The 18,399-nt window shown below is 46.5% G+C and overlaps 1 protein-coding gene and 1 long non-coding RNA gene across 3 annotated transcripts in view; one reads left to right on the forward strand and one right to left on the reverse strand.

Moving 5' to 3' along the window:
- Positions 1–892: 892 nt before the first annotated feature.
- On the reverse strand, positions 893–7,557 carry LOC139279548 (uncharacterized). Its single transcript, XR_011596500.1, has 3 exons — positions 7,543–7,557; positions 6,806–6,955; positions 893–938 (listed from the first exon to the last, which is right to left on the reverse strand). It is a non-coding gene; the product is annotated as an uncharacterized lncRNA (long non-coding RNA).
- Positions 7,558–18,110: 10,553 nt separating this feature from the next.
- The window catches only part of prr33 (proline rich 33), a 68,196-nt gene continuing 67,907 nt past the window's right edge, over positions 18,111–18,399 (forward strand). The window contains exon 1 of one of the 2 annotated variants that reach the window (XM_070899855.1): positions 18,111–18,219. The gene's annotated coding sequence lies outside the window, so the exon portion shown is untranslated. The remainder of the gene's footprint in view (positions 18,220–18,399) is intronic. The other variant, XM_070899862.1, reaches the window with a different exon arrangement.

Consider the following 18,399-nt stretch of genomic DNA (forward strand, 5'->3'; position numbering starts at 1 on the left):
CATGCAAGCAAGACCCCGATTGCCATTTTAGGACTGAACTGGTCAGAATCTGCGCCCTGCATTCTCCGGCCAGTTTCCCTGGCAATACAGCCAAAGAGGCCACTGAACAGTTAGTTTTCTGGGACCAGAAGGAGCAGGAGTGCTAAATCAAACCCCACAAAAATAAACTGGGCCATTGCCGCCATGGGCTACACACCCCTCACCGAATTACCTTGATGTCAGCCGGGCGCCCTCGAGACCACTCAATGTTGAGCCAGTCCGAATCCAGCGAGCTGCATCGGGATTCTTAGTTAGTGCCCGCAGGTCTCTGGTTCTATTTAAATGAGGCCCAGGCCTCAGAATGGCTCTGGCCTTTTCGCTGTTGGAACAGGTGAGCTTCTGGAATGCTACATAATTTAAATCGAGCCCCACAGCTTAAGTCTAATTCGAAATAATTTTAAATATTGCACAACGATATACACAGGCCAAAAAGTGAATTTAAATGAAAAATTGTGAACAATTAGGCATTAGAATTCAATAAAATTTTCACGCTACAACAAAGACTATTGCAATGATTACTACATATGTGTTTGTATGCATTGATTTTATTATATCTATGCTTGCAAGTCAATGGGTGGACTTACCTTCGTACCTGTAAGAGGAGAAAAAAACATGGGGTTAGTCCCAGGTAAAATGAACAATGCATAGTCACACCAGCAGTGATTTTTTTTTATAAAGACTTTAAAATACAGGAGTTACAAAGACTAGATCCGGAAGAAAGCTTTGGATCCACAGTTAAAAAATGATAGCATTTGGCAGGTGTTGAAACTGAGATAGAACTCATCCCCTTTAACTGAGTCACCCCAAGTCCTTGTTTAAGTTAAATTATGACCAACAGAACTTCAAATAAATACTTACACTTCTTCAGTGTCGGACATTTTGAGCTGGGCCCTTTAGATCTGCAAAAAAGGAATGGAGAGTCTCTCTTAGAATGGCCACAGCGTGTAAGGACCATTGCGTTCAGCCTTACAATTTAAAGTATGCGTCATGTAATGAAAACCACCAGACAGAAATAGCACTGTTTCATTAACAGCGCGGAGCTAATGCTGCCTTTTCTGATACATAATCACCAAAAATACAGGATAGAGAGCACTGTCGCCATACAGCAGTCTGCATTGCAGCATCAGCAGCTGTCCATACAGACATGGAGGCCTGTCATACTGTCACTTCATGACCTATCTCACACTGCTGGGATTATCATTTTGTATTTTCTGCTGAGCCTGGAAAGATGTCAAGCAAATATTTGCAAAATTTTTGATGGATCAAAAATATGCAATGACTTTTTAAACTAAGTGTTGCAATCATTTACAAAATAAAACCTGGTCCTTGGGGCCAATCTTACATAGGAACATAGAAATAGGAGAGCTAGCTTGCAAAGGCCCATCAAGCCCACTCCCCTATCCAGTCACAGTGCAATCAAGTACACTTCTGAACTGTTTGTTTCTGCTGATGTTAATAACCCTTCAATATTTTAATATTGAAGAGTTTAATATTTTGATATTTCAAATAACAGTGTTGATATTTGATGTCTCCAAGATAAGAGGAAACTAATTGATGTCTTGTTTCTGATTGCTCCATTTTTGATCGGGGAGGAGGAGCGGTGAGAGATCAGGGCCCAGGAGCATCGTGATCGGGACCCAGGAGAGCTAAGGGTTTGGGGCCCAGAAGAGGTAAGGGCCCAGGGGCAGCACGGGCCAGCCCACACTGCGATCTATGGATAGTAGGAGCATGCGTGCGCACTAGGTCTGTGCAGCAGAGCTTGGTCTCCAGTCGTCTTGGTTAATCCTTGCCATTGGACCAAGACCTAGCTCTGTCAAGCCCCGTGTGGTGGCTGGTGTGCAACGGTCACCCCACGTTAAAAAAATCCACACACAGGCATCTTCCACCCTTCAGGATGTAGTTCGGGACCTGGAATGTCAGGTCCCTCATTGAAACACCTGTGAACTCATCCCTTTTTGGTGTGGAAGCAAGTCATCCTCGCTTCGAGGGACTACCTAATACTGTACTACTATACACCTCAGACCCACCTGCTAACCGCACAATCTCTTGGGAATGGCAAACAAATCTAAGTTTGCATTACCAGCAGAGAGCCTTACCCACCGCCAGCCCTGTATATGAAGAAATTGGGTGCACTACACATGATTTTCCCACCATTGGCAGCAGGTACCAGAATTTCCCAAAACGCACCACCACCGGGTAAGGATTCTGGCTGGAAGTGCAAAGTCAAAATCAAAAAATCCCCTTTCATTTTAATAAACAGAAACCTGGGTGAGGGTGGAGCCTTGATTTCCTGATATTCGCAGTGGGTGGAAGAGGCTGTGGTAGTGCAAATTGGCGAATGTACCCCAACAAAGTAATACAAACTATCTGGTTCTTTTTCAAATTTAACATTGAAGCAACGCTGAAAAGAAAGTTCAAGACTCTTAAAGAAGCAGTCCATGGGTGTTTGCCTGCTCCCAGTGTAATGGCAGTGGCAAACAAGACTCTTGATTCATTCTAAACAGACAATACAGGACAAGGGAAATGACTATTCAGGTACACTACCTGGCTAAATCGAGTTCCAATCAAACCCGTTAAAACTCCCATCTGTAAAAACTATCGGGCTGATTTTACGGAGAGATTCTCCCACTGAAGTTACAGCGGGCAATTGGAGGAACTGCAGAGAGCCTAGATTAAATAGTGTCGTGTTTATGCCATTTTTTTTAGGGTTTCGGAGGTTCTTCTGCCGAAGTTAAGGGGGCGAGTGAGAAAACCTCTGGGGAAATTAACCTTCCAACAACTAAATTGTACTTCAAATCTGACACTGCAAACTCCTTCATTTAAAATATTGCAGCACGCTCGATTCATCCTCGTCAGGTTGGCTCAGATAAATGTAATTCTTTTCTGTGGTCATTTTCTCCCCCTTTGTCCTGAAGGAATTGGTTCCTGCAGTGGTACAGTACTAACCTGCCTCTGGAGCCTAGCACTAGTGCCTTTTCTTCAAGTGTTAGACAAGAGTGAGTGTGTGAAGTGGGGCGGGGGGTTGCGGGTGATATTTAACTGTTGGAGCATCATAGCCGAGCCCTGACGGAGATCAGGTAGCAGCATAGACTGGGGCCCAAGCTGGGACCTCCTGGTCTGTGTGCCTCAGTTGCATAACTGAGATGACAAGAAGCAAAAATAAACTGTTTCTAAAGTTTTCGTTGATTATTTTATGTTCTCATGACAAAAAGCTGCACACTCCCTCAAAAAAAATGCCTTACCAGTAAAACAGTTTTCAAAACATATTCTTACATTTTTCATATTATATTATAATGTGCTTTTAAACGTATGTAAAGGTTTTACATAAACAAGACACAGAGTCACACACAGAAAATACATGAGCTGATACGGAAATGCTCACACACACCAATAACCGGATCAAAAATAGTATCCACCCCACTCATCCTGTTTCCCTACATTACAACAGTGACTGCACTTCATAAGTACTTCATTGGTTGTAAAGTACTTTGGGACGTCCTGGGGTCATGAAAGGCGCTATATAAATACAAGTCTGGATTGTTTATTTTATAGCTAGTTATCTTGTGCTGAGATCACAGACAAGAACAGTGACTGTGGGGAGGGATCAATGGAACAGTGCACAATCATAAAATCATGCATTGCTCCATCCTAGATCTGAGGGGATGGACAAGGCAGATGCTGAGAGGTTGTTTCCCCTGGGCTTGAGAGTCTAGAATTAGGGGGCACAGTCTCAGGATAAGGGGTCAGCCATTTAAGACTGAGATGTGAAGGAATTTCTTCACTCAGAGAGTTGTGAATCTTTGGAATTCTCTACCCCACTGGGCTGTGGATGCTGAATGGTTGAATATATTCAAGGCTGAGATAGATTATTGGACTTTAGGGGAATTAAGGGATGTGGGATCGGGCAGGAAAGTGGAGTTGACGTCGAAGATCAGTCATGACGTTATTGAATGGCGGAACAGGCTCGAGGGGACATGTGGCCTACTCCTGCTCCTAATTCTTATGTTCTTAGATCAGATCCTTGGCTACTCAAGTGAAAAGAGCAGAGCGGGTGAATACATTTCCATTTATAAACGCCTTTATAAAAGTTCAGCAAGAGTTAGGGTGCAGAGCCAACAGCTGGGAATGCAAAACTCTTGCTTTGGCAAGATCCTATTTCCACGTCTTCAGCTTCTAGCGATCACTCGGATATTCCTCGCAGTCCCCGTTCTCCTTCCTAATTAGGCGATGCCTTTTTAATGTCCAGTAAGGCAATCCGCATCTGGGACAGGGCCCAGGTGCAGCTGCTGTCTATTCACTGGCTGCGGGTTCAATCCCATGGCCTGCAGCAGCCCGACGTCAGTCAATCCAGGCATACCTGTATTTCCAATTTAAAGGGGCACAGACACTGCATAACATTTCAAAAAGATTTTTTGATTTCATTCTTTTTCATCCCCATCTCATTTTTATGGGGGCTGGAATAATCCATTTTATTAGCTAAAGCAAGACATGAATATTAATTATTAAAAAAAATAATATTAATTAAATACGATTCTATACACTGCATATTTGGATTACTTTGAGCAAGACGCTGAATAGATCATCCATATACCTAATAACCCCTTAAATAAGAACATAAGAAATAGGAGCAGGAGTAGGCCATACGGCCCCTCAAGCCTGCCCCGCCATTTAATAAGATCATGGCTGATCCAATCATGGACTCAGCTCCACTTCCCCGCCCACTCCCCATAATCCCTTATCCCCTTATCGTTTAAGAAACTGTCTATTTCTGTCTTAAATTTATTCAATGTCCCAGCTTCCACAGCTCTCTGAGGCAACGAATTCCACAGATTTACAACCCTCTGAGAGAAGAAATTTCTCCTCATTTCTGTTTTAAATGGGCGGCCCCTTATTCTAAGATCGTGCCCTCTAGTTCTAGTCTCCCCCATCAGTGGAAACATCCTCTCTGCATCCACCTTGTCAAGCCCCCTCATAATCTTATACGTTTTGATAAGATCACCTCTCAGTTCAAGATTTATTTATATCTGAGTAATTTATTTCGTGCCTTGTTCTAACGAATGAAGTTTGCTATTTTGCTCTAAAACGTCGACTTGTAAATGACAATGTGCATGCTTGAAATATTCCACTTCCAGATGTTGAGTGGAAGTACAGTACTAGAAACATAGAAACATAGAAAATAGGTGCAAGAGTAGGCCATTCGGCCCTTCGAGCCTGCACCACCATTCAATATGATCATGGCTGATCATTCAACCTCAGTACCCCTTTCCTGCTTTCTCTCCATACCCCTTGATCCCTTTAGCCGTAAGGGCCATATCTAACTCCCTTTTGAAAATATCTAATGAACTGGCCTCAACAACTTTCTGCAGTAGAGAATTCCACAGGTTTACAATTCTCTGAGTGAAGAAGTTTCTCCTCATCTCGGTCCTAAATGGCTTACCTCTTACCCTTAGACTGTGACCCCTGGTTCTGGACTTCCCCAACATCGGGAACATTCTTCCTGCATCTAACCTGTCCAATCCCGTCAGAATTTTATATGCTTCTATGAGATCCCCTCTCATTCTTTTAAATTCCAGTGACCATAAGCCTAGTCGATCCAGTCTTTCTTCATATGTCAGTCCTGCCATCCCAGAATATCAGTCTGGTGAACCTTCGCTGCACTCCCTCAATAGCAAGAATGTCCTTCCTCAGATTAGCTTGCTTTGCTTAGCTTACTTTGCTTTAAATGCTCGCCGCTTCCTCGCTGTAAAACTAAAACCAATCCATTCCTCCAACTGTTGTTCTTGCGGTTCCATCTCTCAGTCTGTCTCGCTCGTTCTCTATTTCCCAGCTCCCTTTCTCTGACTCTCTTTCCCAGGTTTGTCCACCTCTGTGTTTGCTGGCTGTCTCAGTATTTTCCGGATCTCCTTGTTTCTCGGTCACTGTTTTCTCTCTTTCATTGGTCCAATAATATATAAGTAGGAACGTTGTCAATACGGGACTTCTTTCAAACCGCGCTACAACCAATAACTGTACAATTCTTAATCATTTTTCGCAAGCCTTACATGCAAAGACCTAGCAAGCAGCGAAAAGCCACATTCTGCCCCTAGACTGCATGTATCCGGATCACAGAATTCTCAAACCGGACAGCGCTGCCAGCGCTTGGCACTGGATTTTACAAACAAGCCTTTTTATTTCACATTAACCACCGGCGTTTCCGACTATGCAAGTCATTATTAACAGAAATAATCCATATTTTATAAAAGTTCCCCCTTTTGGACTAATTCGGACCAACACAGCACAGAGGCGGTCTCACCCGTTGTCTTTTGATCTCACTTTCCTAAATCAAAATGAACCCGCATTACCTGCCGTTTTAAACCAGATTCACTCCTGTTTCAAGCCCCTCGGGTATGCCAGACGCAATGCAGCCGAACGGGTTCGCATAATACAGAATAAGGTCTCGCTTACTGTCTAAACCTGATCAGGACACATTACTCTCCAGAAAGTGTCTTAATTTCCATCAGTAATAAGCCATAATAAGTAACTTCTACAGGAATAAGAGGTGACCAATGTCGCAAACTTAGTCCTGCTGAGTGGAACGTTATTGAACAGCTGTCATTACTTGCTCACTGGAAAAATATCTAAACATTAATATCAATGCGTTGTTTTTTGTTTTAAATCACATTACTGTTCAACATGAAAGCCTCTCCCCCATTCTTGGTCAAAGATGTGGCCCTGATCTTCAGAAAGTTTCTCTGGAAGAAAGTGAAGAGCGGGCTGAGATTCTTACCGCAAAGGAAAGCTGGATGGATGGGGAGATCCCTGGTGGCTTTCAGCAGGCGGTCAGGTCTGCTGCACTTCACAAGGTGAGCAAGTCCTGATCTTATAGTGAAACCCGAGCCGCGGGGAACCCGGATTGGTCCCATCCTCTTGAAGAACACTGAGGGGGAAGAGCGAGAGAGAGAAAAAAAAACTGTTCTAATTTTAGCAGGAAATACACATGGGTGTGTGCAGTGGAGGGAAGGGGCAAGTTAGGAGATGCGTGTTATTTGTGGAACCCAGGCACGCAGAAATCTCTGCTGTTCTTGGACGTAGCAAGTCCATCCTGCACAGACTGAATTCACAGAGAAACCATCAACAGCCAGCAGAATGTTCCCCCTGTGACCATTCCCCTATATAATGTCACTCCTCTGCAGAGGCAGCCCGATCTCCTGTGCATTTCCAGCATTTATGTGCTTTTGATTCACATTCAAACTTGCCCACTCCCAACCTGTTTGTCCCAGAACTTGACTTTTGCAATTTCCGGCAATTCACGGTGGCAGGTTTTATTCTGCAAGTATCCAACGATTGTTAAGACGAAGGTTTAAGTAGGTTCTGCTTTTAATTTAACACGAACATGTCCGTCCTTATACATCGTCAAGCAATTTTTAGACTCAACAACCCGATCTTCAAGAGCTGTTTATTAATAATTGTTTATATATTGCCCTAGTCAAACGAATAAATACTTTCCCCAACGGCGGAATTTACCTCCAATAAATTCACGTCCCCATTAATGTTAACTTGAGTGTGTAGGTCCGGTGGATCTAACTAACTGTACCGTTGTTTCATTCAGTCTCTTGTGTTAATCTCGCAAAGATTTTAAAATAATTGGATGTAGTTGTAACTCGGACGGATCGGTTTTTATCAAGCCCCCCGCCACACACACACACACTCCCCCCACACTCCTACCCCACACACACACACGCGTCCCCCACACACACTCCCCACACTCGCCCCCCTCCACACAAACACTCACACACACTCCCCCCCACACACACACACAACCCCTCCCCCCCCACACACACACACAACCCCCACCCACACACACACAAAAACCCACACACACACAAACTCCCCCCCCCCCCCCCCCCGACACACACACACTCCCTCCCCCCACACACACACACACTCCCCGCCCCACACACACACACTCCCCCCCCCACACACACAAACACAACCCCCACACACACACACACACTCCCCCCTCACACACACACACACTCCCCCCCCGACACACACTCTCTCCCCCCACACACACACAACACCCCCCCACACACACACACACACTCCCCCCTCACACACACACACACTCCCCCCCCCCTCCCACACTCTCTCCCCCCACACACACACACAACACCCCCCCCCACACACACACACACTCCCCCTCCCACACACACACACACAACCCCTTCCACACACACGCACACAACCCCCCCCACACACACAACCCCCTCCACACACACACACACAACTACACAGCCCCTCCCACACACACACAACCCCCCCATACACACAGCCCCCCACATCCCCCTCCCCACACACACACACACATACTCCCCCCCACACACACATACACACCACACACACACACACAACCCCCCCCCCACACACACATACACAACCCCCCCCCCACACACACACATTCCTCCCCCGACACATGCACACAAACCCCCCCACACACACATACACATACACATACTCCCCCCACACACACACATACAACACCCCCACACTCACACACACAACCCCCCCCACACACACACACACACTCCCCCAGCCCACACACAACCCCCCCCACACACACAACCTCCCCCAACACACACACACACACTCCCCCCCCCACACTCACACACACAACCCCCCCCCCACACACACATAAACCCCCTCCTCATAAACACACACACACAACCCCTCCCACACACACGCACACACAAACCCCCCCCCCCACACACGACCCCCTCCACATACACACACAGCCCCTCCCACACGCACCCCCCCACACACACACACACACACTCCTCCCCCCACACACACACACAATCCCTCCCCCCACACATACACACAACCCCTCCCCTACACACACATACACATACACGTACTCCCCCCCCACACACACACTCCCCCCCCCACACACACACACACAACCACTCCCCCCACACACACACACACACAACCCCTCCCCTACACACACATACACATACTCCCCCCCCACACACACACATACAACACCCCCCACACTCACACACACAGCCCCCCCCCCACACACACACACACACTCCCGAGCCCACACACAACCCCCCCCCCCACACACACAACCTCCCCCAACACACACACACACTCTCCCCCCCCACACTCACACACACAACCCCCCCACACACACATAAACCCCCTCCTCATACACACACACACACAACCCCCCCCCCACACACACGACCCCCTCCACACACACACACACGCACACACAGCCCCTCCCTCACACACACACACACACACCCACACACACACAACACCCCCCACACACACACACATACTCCCCCCCCCCCACACACTCCCCCCCCACACACACACACTCCTCCCCCCCACACACACACAACCCCTCCCCCCACACACACACACAACCCCTCTCCCTACACACACATACACATACACCCCCCCACACACACATACAACACCCCCCACACTCAGACACACAACCCCCCCCCACACACACACACTCCCCCAGCCCACACACAACCCCCCCCCACACACACAACCTCCCCCAACACACACACACACACACACTCCCCCCCCCACACTCACACACACAACCCCCCCCACACACACATAAACCCCTTCCTCACACAAAAAACAACCCCTAACCACTCCCCCCACTCCCCCCTCCCCCCCCCACACACACACACAAAACACCCCCATAACACTCCCACAAATCCCCCCTCCCGCACACACACGCACACCACCCCCCTCCTCAGACACGAAACATGCCCTAACCACTCTTTCCATCCACACACACACAAGCCCCCTCGGTGTCAGCTGGGGTTCAGTGGGTAGCAGTTTCACCTCTGAATCAGAAGGTTGTAAGTTCAAGTCCCACTCCATGAACTTGTAGCACAGAAATTCTAAGCTGACACTCCAGTGCAGTGCTGAGGGAGTGCTGCACTGTTGGAGGTGCTGTCTTTTGGATGAGACGACAAACCGAGGCCCCGTCTGCCCTCTCAAGCGGAGGTAAAAGATCCCATGGCACTATTTCGAAGAAGAGCAGGAGAGTTATCCCTGGTGTCCTTGCCAATATTTATCCCTCAATCAACATAACAAAAACAGATTATCTAGAATGTTATATTTTATGTTGAGTTTGAAAGTGATTTAGTTAAATCCGAAACTAGGGCCTTAAATCTAAACAAAGCAAACTATGTAGGTATAAGGGGCGAGTTGGCTAAGGTAGACTGGGAAACTACATTAAAAGGTATGATGGTAGACAAGCAATGGCTAGCATTTAAAGAATCAATACATAATTTACAACAAACATACCTTTAAGGCACAAAAACCCCACAGGAAAAGTGGTCCAACCGTGGCTACCAAGAGAAGTTAAAGATGGTATTAGATCAAAGGAAGAGGCTTATAATGTTGCCAAAAAGAGCAGTAAGCCTGAGGATTGAGAGGATTTTAGAATTCAGCAAAGGAGGACCAAGAAATTGATAAAGAAAGGGAAAATAGAATGAGAGTAAATGAGCAAGAGAGATGAAAACAGACGGTAAAAGTTTCTATAAGAACATAAGAACATAAGAATTAGGAACAGGAGTAGGCCATCTAGCCCCTCGAGCCTGCTCCGCCATTTGACAAGATCATGGCTGATCTGGCCGTGGACTCAACTCCACTTACCCGCCCGCTCCCCATAACCTTTAATTCCCTTATTGGTTAAAAATCTATCTATCTGTGACTTGAATACATTCAATGAGCTAGCCTCAACTGCTTCCTTGGGCAGAGAATTCCACAGATTCACAACCCTCTGGGAGAAGAAATTCCTTCTCAACTCGGTTTTAAATTGTCTCCCCCATATTTTGAGGCTGTGCCCCCTAGTTCTAGTCTCCCGGACCAGTGGAAACAACTGCTCTGCCTCTACCTTGTCTATCCCTTTCATTATTTTAAATGTTTCTATAAGATCACCCCTCATCCTTCTGAACTCCAAAGAGTAAAGACCCAGTCTACTCAATCTATCATCATAAGGTAACCCCCTCATCTCCGGAATCAGCCTAGTGAATCATCTCTGTACCCCCTCCAAAGCTAGTATATCCTTCCTTAAGTAAGGTGACCAAAACTGCACGCAGTACTCCAGGTGCGGCCTCACCAATACCCTGTACAGTTGCAGCAGGACCTCCCTGCTTTTGTACTCCATCCCTCTCGCAATGAAGGCCAACTTTCCATTTGGCTTCCTGATTACCTGCTGCACCTGTAAATTAACTTTTTGGGATTCATGCACAAAGATTTAGTGCCCAAAAAAAAAAAAAAAAAAAAAAACACAAAAAAAAAAGGGGGGGGGAAAAAAAAAAGGGCCTTGTAAATGTCTGGAGTGTCACCCATGTCGGGTGGCACCGTTTAATGTTTTTATGTTTTGCAGGTAAACTCAAAAGAGTTTCATGCACAAAGACCCCCAGGTCCCTCTGCACCGCAGCATGTTGTAATTTCTCCCCATTCAAATAATATTCCTTTTACTGTTTTTTTTCCAAAGTGGATGACCTCACATTTTCCAACATTGTATTCCATCTGCCAAACCTTAGCCCATTCGCTTAACCGATCTAAATCTCTTTGCAGCCTCTCTGTGTCCTCGACATAACCCGCTTTCCCACTAATCTTTCTGTCATCTGCAAATTTTGTTACACTACACTCCGTCCCCTCTTCCAGGTCATCTATGTATATTGTAAACAGTTGTGGTCCCAGCACCGATCCCTGTGGCACACCACTAACCACTGATTTCCAACCCGAAAAGGACCCATTTATCCCGACTCTCTGCTTTCTGTTAGCCAGCCAATTCTCGATCCATGCTAATACATTTCCATGGACTCCGCGTACCTTTATCTTCTGCAGTAACCTTTTGTGTGGCACCTTATCGAATGCCTTTTGGAAATCTAAATACACCACATCCATCGGTACAGCTCTATCCACCATCCTCGTTATATCCTCAAAAAATTCCAGTAAATTAGTTAAACATGATTTCCCCTTCATGAATCCATGTTGCGTCTGTTTGATTGCACTATTCCGATCTAGATGTCCCACTATTTCTTCCTTAATGATAGCTTCAAACATTTTCCCCACTACAGATGTTAAACTAACCGGCCTATAGTTACCTGCCTTTTGTCTGCCCCCTTTTTTAAATAAAGGCGTTACATTAGCTGCTTTCCAATCCGCTGGTACCTCCCCAGAGTCCAGAGAATTTTGGTAGATTATAACGAATGCATCTGCTATAACTTCCGCCATCTCTTTTAATACCCTGGGATGCATTTCATCAGGACCAGGGGACTTGTCTACCTTGAGTCCCATTACCCTGTCCAGCACTACCTCCCTAGTGCTAGTGATTGTCTCAAGGTCCTCCCTTCCCACATTCCCGTGACCAGCAAATTTTGGCATGGTTTTTGTGACTTCCACTGTGAAGACCGAAGCAAAATAATTGTTTAAGGTCTCAGCCATTTCCACATTTCCCATTATTAAATCCCCCTTCTCATCTTCTACGGGACCAACATTTACTTTAGTCACTCTCTTCCGTTTTATATATCGGTAAAAGCTTTTACTATCTGTTTTTATGTTTTGCGCAAGTTTACTTTCATAATCTATCTTTCCTTTCTTTATTGCTTTCTTAGTCATTCTTTGTTGTCGTTTAAAATTTCCCCAATCTTCTAGTTTCCCACTAACCTTGGCCACCTTATACGCATTGGTTTTTAATTTGATACTCTCCTTTATTTCCTTGGTTATCCACGGTTGTTTATCCCTTCTCTTACCGCCCTTCTTTTTCACTGGAATATATTTTTGTTGAGCATTCTGAAAGAGCTCCTTAAAAGTCCTCCACTGTTCCTCAATTGTGCCACCGTTTAGTCTGTGTTCCCAATCTACTTTAGCTAACTCTGCCCTCATCCCACTGTACTCCCCTTTGTTTAAGCATAGTACGCTCATTTGAGACATTACTTCCTCAGCCGCAATCTGTATTACAAATTCAACCATATTAATCACTCATTCCGAGAGGATCTTTTACTAGGAGATCGTTTATTATTCCTGTCTCATTACACAGGACCAGATCTAAGATAGCTTGCTCCCTTGTAGGTTGTGTAACATACTGTTCCAAGAAACAATCCCATATGCATTCTATGAATTGCTCCTCAAGGCTTCCCCGTGCGATTTGATTTGACCAATCGATATGTAGGTTAAAATCCCCCATGATTACTGCCGTTCCTTTTTCACATGCCTCTATTGTTCCCTTGATTATTGTCTGCCCCACCGTGAAGTTATTATTTGGGGGCCTATAAACTACGCCCACCAGTGACTTTTTCCCCTTACTATCTCTAATCTCCACCCACAATGATTCAACATTTTGTTCATTCGAGCCAATATCATCTCTCACAACTGCCCTAATATCATCCTTTATTAACAGGGCTACCCCACCTCCTTTCCCTTCTTGTCTATCCTTCCGAATTGTCAGATAACCCTGTATGTTTAATTCCCAGTCTTGGCCACCCTGCAACCACGTTTCTGTAATGGCCACCAAATCATACCCATTTGTAATGATTTGTGCCGCCAACTCATTTACTTTATTTCGAATGCTGCGTGCGTTTAGGTAGAGTGTTTTAATACTAGTTTTTAAACCATGATTTTTAGTTTTGACCCCTTTTGCAGCCCCTTTATATTCATACATATTGTCCCTTCCTATCACCTTGTGTGGTTTACACTTACCCCAGTGCTACTCTGCTCTGTTGCCTCCTGCCTTTTGCATTCTTCCTTGGGGTCCTGTTCATCTGCGCTCTCACCCACTCTAACTAGCTCAGAGCCCTCTCCTGGGTTCCGAATACTCCTCGCATTGAGGCACCGAGCTTTCAGGCTTGCCTTTTTTATTACACTTTGACCCTTTAGAATTTTGCTGTTCATTGGCCCTTTTTGTCTTTTGCCTTGGGTTTCTCTGCCCTCCACTTTTACTCATCTCCTTTCTGTCTTTTGCATCTGTCTCCATTTTGTTTCCCTCTGTCTCCCTGCATTGGTTCCCATCCCCCTGCCATATTAGTTTAACTCCTCCCCCACAGCACGAGCAAACACTCCCCCTAGGACATTGGTTCCGGTCCTGCCCAGGTGCAGACCGTCAGGTTTGTACTGGTCCCACCTCCCCCAGAACCGGTTCCAATGCCCCAGGAATTTGAATCCCTCCCTGCTGAGCTTCCATTCCCGAGCTGGCTGTGGACCCTTCACCTGCAGTAAGACCAACTCGCTACACGTGATACTCACGTCATTCTCAGCATCGTGGATGCTCCAGAGTGAATCCACCCTCAGCTCCAGGGCCGCAACGCAGTCCGTCAGAAGCTGGAGGCGGATACACTTCCCGCACGCATAGTCGTCAGGGACACCGGAAGTGTCCCTGAGTTCCATCATGGTATAGGAGGAGCATATCACGTGACCGAGCTCTCCTACCATGAATTAACCCTTAGATACTCTTAAATTGGCAACAACAATGTTAACAGGTTACTTACTGATATAAAAAAGAAAAACAAAAGCTACTCACCAATCACCAGCCAATCACTTGCCCCTTTGGCTGTGACGTCACCTTTTGATTTCTTTCTACTTCTTTTTTGCTTTTTCTCCTGGCTGGAGCTGCACAAGCTGGGCCTTTATAGGCCTCACCACGCACCTCGAGCTCCCGCCTCCGATCTGCCACCGCCTCTCACAGCCGCTGGGCCTTTATAGGCCTCACCACGCACCTCGAGCTCCCACCTCCGATCTGCCGCCGGCTCTCGCAGCCGCTGGGCCTTTATAGGCCTCACCACGCACCTCGAGCTCCCGCCTCCGATGTGCCGCTGCCTCTCGCGGCCGCTGGGCCTTTATAGGCCTCACCACGCACCTCGAGCTCCCGCCTCCGATGTGCCGCTGCCTCTCGCGGCCGCTGGGCCTTTACAGGCCTCACCACGCACCTCGAGCTCCCACCTCCGATCTAAAAAGGCAAAGATTAACGAAAGTAAATGTGGGTCCATTACAGGCTGAGGCAGGAGAAATTAGAATGGGGAATAAGGAAATGGCAGAGAAATTAAACAAATACTTTGTGTCTGTCTTCATGGAAGAAGACACAAGAAACCTCCTGGAAATCACGAAGAACCAGGGTCTAGCGAGAATGAGGAACTGAAAGAAATTAATTTTAGTAAAAAATTAGTCCTGGAAAAATTAATAGGACTGAAATCTATAAATCCCCCAGATCTGATGGCTTACATCCTGGGGTTTTGAAAGAGCTGGCTATATAGTGGATACATTGGTTGTTATCTTCCAAAATTCCATAGATTCTAGAATTCTTCCCGCAGATTGGAAGGTAGCTAATGTAAACCCGCTATTTAAGAAAGGAGGGAGAGAGAAAATCTATATCAACGAGTTAGCCTGACATCCGTCATAGGGAAAATGCTAGAATATGTTATTAAGGATGTGGTAACAAGATTGGGCAGAGTCAACACGGATTTATGAAAGGAAAACCATGTTTGACAAATCAGTTAAGAGTTTTTTGAGGTTGTAACTAGCAGAATAGATAAGGGAGAACCAGTGGATGTGGTGTATTTGGATTTCAAAAGGCATTCGATAAAGTGCCACACAAGAGGTTATTAAAGAAAATTAGGGCTCATGGGATTGGGGTTAATATATTAGCATGGATTGAGGATTGGTTAATGGACAGAAAACAGAGAGTCGGAATAAATGGTTCATTTTCGGGTTGGCAGACTGCAACCAGTGGGGTACCGGAAGGGTTGGTGTTTGGGCCCCAGCTATTCACAATCTATATCAATGATTGGGATGAGGGGACAAAATGTAATATATCCAAGTTTGCTGATGATATAAGCTAGGTGGGAATGTAAGTTGTGAGGAGGATGCAAAGAGGCTTCAAGGGGATATAGATAAGCTAAGTGAATGGGCAAGAACATGGCAAATGGAATATAATGTGGAGAAATGTGAAGTTATCTACTTTGGTAGGAAAAATAGAAAAACAGAGTATTTTTTAAATGGTGAGAGATTGGGAAATGTTGGTGTTCAGAGGGACCTGGGTGTCCTTATACACCAATCACTGAAAGTTAACGTGCAGGTACAGCAAGCAATTAAGAAAGCAAATGGTATGTTGGCCTTTATTACAAGAGGATTTGAGTTTAAGAGTAAAGCCGTCTTACTGCTATTATATAGGGCCCTGGTGAGACTACACCTGGAGTATTGTATACAGTTTTGGTCTCCTTACCTCAGGAAGGATATATTTGCCATAGAGGGAGTGCAACAAAGGTTCACCAGACTGATTCCTGGGATGGGGGGAATTGTCCTATGAGGAGAGATTGAGTAGACTAGGCCGATATTCTCTAGAGTTTAGAAGAATGGGAGGTGATCTCAATACTTACAAGGCTTGACAGGGTAGATGCAGGGAGGATGTTTCCTCTGACTGAGGAGTCTAGAACCAGGGGTCACAGTCTCAGAATAAGGGGTCGGCCATTTTGGACTGAGATGATGAGAAACGTCTTCACTCAGAGAGTGGTGAATCTTTGAAATTCTCTACCCCAGAGGGCTGTGGAGGCTCAGTCTTTGAGTATATTCAAGACAGAAATCAATAGATTTTTGAATATTAAGGCAATCAAAGGATATGGGGAAAGTGCAGGAAAGTGGATTTGAGGTAGAAGATCAGCCATGATCTTACAGAATGGCTTAGCAGGCTCGAGGGGCTGAATGGCCTACTCCTGCTCCAAAATTCTTAAGTTCTTATGTGCATTGAGATGTCCCTTGGTCGTGAAAGGCACTTTATAAATTACAGTCTATCATTCTTTCTTCTTCCTCCCCCCACACACACAACCTCCCCCCTCCTCACACACACAACACCCCCTAACCATCCCCCCCCACACACAAAACTCCCCATTTCACACACACACACACGCACACACAGACACAGACACACAAACGCTCCCTAATCACTCCCCCCCAACACACACACACAAAACTCCCCATCTCACACAAACACACACAAACACCCCCTAACCACTCTCCCCCCCCACACACACACAAAACTCCCCATCTCACACACACACACTCCCTAACAACTCCCCCCACATACATATACCCCCCCCCGACACACACAGAACACCCCCAACCACTCCCTCCCCACAAAACAAATTCCCCTCCTAACCACACACACTAAATCCCCCTCCTCACACACACACACACACACACCATAACCACTCCCCCCACAAAACAAATCCCCCCCCCACACAGAACCTCACTCCTCACACACACAAAACCTCTGAACCACTCCCCCGCACTCAAATGCCACACCACCTCCCCCTCCCCACACACACATACAGACACACAGCACCCCCTAACCCCCCCTCCCTCCCCCCTCTCCACATACACACACAGCACCCACTAACCACTCCCCACCTACACACACAACACTCCCCCCACTCTCCACATACACACAACACTCCCCCCTCCCCACATACACACAACCCCCCCCCCTCTCCACATACACACAACACCCCCCCCCCACTCTCCACATACACACAACACTCCCCCCTCCCCACATACACACAACCCCACCCCCTCTCCACATACACACAACACCCCCACCCCCTCTCCACATACACACAACACTCCCCCCTCCCCACATACACACAACACTCCCCCCTCCCCCCTCCCCACATACACACAACACTCCCCCCTCCCCACATACACACAACACTCCCCCCTCCCCACATACACACACAACATCCCCGAACTACTCCCCACACACCCACATTCCAGCCCCCACACCACACATACATTCCAGTCCTCACTGCACACATACAGACAGACACAAGCGATGACGGTGTAATACCAAACCAATAGGAGTCAGTCTTCCTCGAACAGAGTTAAAAGAAACTCGTTGTCTCTAGGTAATGTTACAAAACTAATGGGGGTTAAAGGAAACACGCCCTGAATCAGAGAGACGGCATACCAGTCCCGTATTGAGTGAGGGCACTTCAGTAAATGCCCACGTACTGAACGCCACAGGCGGGTTTTATTTTGGGCATAAGTTAGCGTGTCCCTTGCAGCTGCAGGAGGGTACAGGCTAGTCCGGGATGAGCTCTCCAACCTCCATTCCGAGGGTCTGAGCAGCATCGTACTGAGCGAACTAACCGGACCTGCAAACTGCAGGTAAATATCGTTTACTGTGGTCTTGTTGGCGAAACAGAAATTCAAGAATAGGGACGGGAAAAAGAGAAATCCCAAGGGAGCTTTTATGTCATTTAATAAGTGAACCTGATTTGGTCTATGAAAAATAAGACAAAGCAGGTACAGTTAATACACTGTAAATGCAGATTAGAATCCAATTGA

The sequence above is a fragment of the Pristiophorus japonicus genome, chromosome 14 (genome assembly GCF_044704955.1).
Source record: "Pristiophorus japonicus isolate sPriJap1 chromosome 14, sPriJap1.hap1, whole genome shotgun sequence".
NCBI classification, from domain to species: Eukaryota; Metazoa; Chordata; class Chondrichthyes; family Pristiophoridae; genus Pristiophorus; species Pristiophorus japonicus.